This window comes from Myotis brandtii, unplaced genomic scaffold, assembly GCF_000412655.1.
Source record: "Myotis brandtii unplaced genomic scaffold, ASM41265v1 scaffold1579, whole genome shotgun sequence".
Classification (NCBI taxonomy): domain Eukaryota; kingdom Metazoa; phylum Chordata; class Mammalia; order Chiroptera; family Vespertilionidae; genus Myotis; species Myotis brandtii.
The window spans coordinates 69,529-72,388 of record NW_005355750.1 but is presented as its reverse complement, the minus strand read 5'-3'; positions in this window follow the sequence as shown (position 1 = coordinate 72,388).

Here is a 2,860-nt window from a genome sequence, read left to right as displayed (position 1 = left end):
GACTCTTAGTACACTGCCATGGCTGACCAGCAGACCCTGAGCGACAGATGAATAGATTACTCTGACACTTGTTTCTGTGAAAGAGAAGGCGAAGGGGCTTGTTTGGCTTTAGGAATCAAAACAGCCCCGATTGCTTGCCTTCTTAGCCTTTTATTGTAACAACAGCTTGAACTAAAATTAACCTCCAGATACAATCAGCAGGTTAGGTATCCTCAGAAGGCTCATGCTTCTACAAGGTTGGGTCTTAAAGACTACTGGTAAACATAGAGATTCCATCAAAACACCCGGGGGATTGGACTTGTTTGGAAAAGTCAAGTTAGGGGCTGCCACCTTTGGCAAGGTCCCCCTACAGGTCCCCAACACTTCAAAGAATCCTCCTTACAGACTTTCCAACCAAGTCCCATGCTTCCCCACAGTACACTGCTGGTGGGAATGCAGACTGGTGCAGCCACTGTGGAAAACAGTATGGAGTTTCCTCAAAAAATTAAAACTCCCAGTGACACCAACAGCAATCAAGGCTCAACTACAAGACTGCACACACAGCCCACAAAGGGGTGCCCCTAGAGTGTCCACCACAGCTGATTGGGGAGGCTGAGACACTGGGCCCTATAGAACACCTAGTACACAAGGCCACTCTATCAATTCAAGGGTATTTAGCAGCATTAAAAAACTGTGGTACATTTACACACTGGAATACTATGCCACTATAAAAAAGAAGAAACTCTTACCATTTGCAACAGCATGGGTGGACCTGGAGAGTATTATGCTAAGTGAAATAAGCCAGTCGGAGAAAGGTAAGTATCACAGGATCTCATTCAGATGTAGAATCTAATGAACAAATTAAACTGATGAACAAAATAGATCCAGAGACCTGGAAGCATGGAGCAGATTGTCAAACCTCAGAAGGAAGGCAGGGGATGTTGGGTGGGTGGGAATAAATCAAGCAAAGAACTTGTATGCCTGCTGGGGTTCTTGTTCTGGCATTAAGAAGGGTTCAGCAATCTGGAGAAGGGCTGTGTGTAACTTAATAAAGAGTCCAGAGATGAAACATAATTTTGAAAGGCATTATAGGGAGTCAGAGGAGCCTAGTTAAAGAAACTAAGTTCTCCTCATCTCAGGACCCCTTGCTTTTTATTAATACAAATTGTCCTAAGGTGAGGTAGAGATATACACATCAAAGGGTAAGGTTCCCGTATATACAACCATTGTCAGAATGGGGGAATTTGCCTACGGCTGTTCAGGTGTTTGGCCAGTAGGAGGCAATAACATGTAGATTGAAATGCCCTGAGCTATCTGGCAGCAAGCAGTCATCCTTTTCAGGTTTGGGGAAATGCCCTCAGCCATTCCCAACAGGTGACAACATATGTGACTCAGTCCTTGTTGAGTCGCCAAGTTCCATCAACCTTTTGATGAAACTTTTGAAATTATGACATGCTGGAATTGGCTTCCAGCATATTATGCCTATATGCATTGTATTTTATTCTTTTTGTTGCAATTGCAACAAAGAACTTGTATGCCCATGGATACAGACAATGGAGTGATGAAGGCCTAGGGTGGGAGATGGGGGGAGACTAGAAGAGGTCAATAGAGGGGAAAAGGAGACATCTGTAATACTTTCAACAATAAAGATAATTTAAAAAAAAGACTCCACCAAATAGCTATTAGGAACAATATACAAATGTCGTAGCATTGCAAGATACAAAACCAATGTATAAAAATGCATAGTGTTCCTACATACTAACAAGGAAATTTCAGAAAAAAAGAAAAAAGAAACAATTCAATTTGCAATTGCAACAAAAAGAATAAAATACCTACAAATAAACTTAACAAGAGATGTGAAGCATCATTCACTGAAAACTACAAAACATTATTGAAAGAAATTGAAGAAGACACGAAGAAATGAAAAAATATTGCATGTTCATGGATTGTAAGAATTAAAATAGTTAAAATGCCCATATTATCCAACACAATATGCAGATTTAATGCAATCCCTATCAAAATCCAAACGGTACTTCTCAAAGAAATAGGACAGAAAAATTATCAAATTTCTATGGAGTCACAAAGAACCCTAAATAGTCAAAACAATCCTAAGAAAAAAAGAACAAAGCTGGAGCTACCACATCCCCTGACTTCAAATTATACTACAAAGTTACAATAATTAAACAATATAGTACTGGCCGAAAAACAGACACACACAAAAAATGGAACAGAATTGGCACTTCAGAATACAGTTTGATGGTTTCTTACAAAACTAAAATACTTTTACCATGAAATCCAATAATCACACAGTTTGGTATTTACCCAAATAAGTTGAGAATTTTGGGCCACACAAAACCCTGCACATACGTGTTTATAGCAGCTTTCTTCATAATTGCAAAAATGTCTTTCTGTGGGTGAATGAATAATATACAGTGGCACGTCCAGACAACGAACTATTATTCAATGCTAAAAAGAACTGAGCTATCAAGCCACAAAGAGACAAGGAGGAACTTCAAATGCATTTTACAAAGTGAAAGAAGCCAATCTGAAAAGGTTGCATACTGTATCATTCCCATTATATAGCACTAGAGGCCCAGTGCACGAATTTGTGCACAGGTGGGGTCCCTTGGCCTCGCTGGTGATCAGGGCTAATCAGGGCCGGCTGACCATGGGAGGTTGGCTGTGGGAGCTCACTGACCACCAGGGGGCAGCTCCTGAGTTGAGCATCTGCCCCCTAGTGGTCAGTGCATGTCATAGCTACTAGTCAACCAGTCCTTCAGTCAACTGGTTGAAACGGTCACTTAGGCTTTTATATATATAGATTAGAGGCCTGGTGCACAAAAATTTGTGCACTCGGGGGGGGGGGAGGGGGGTCCCTCAG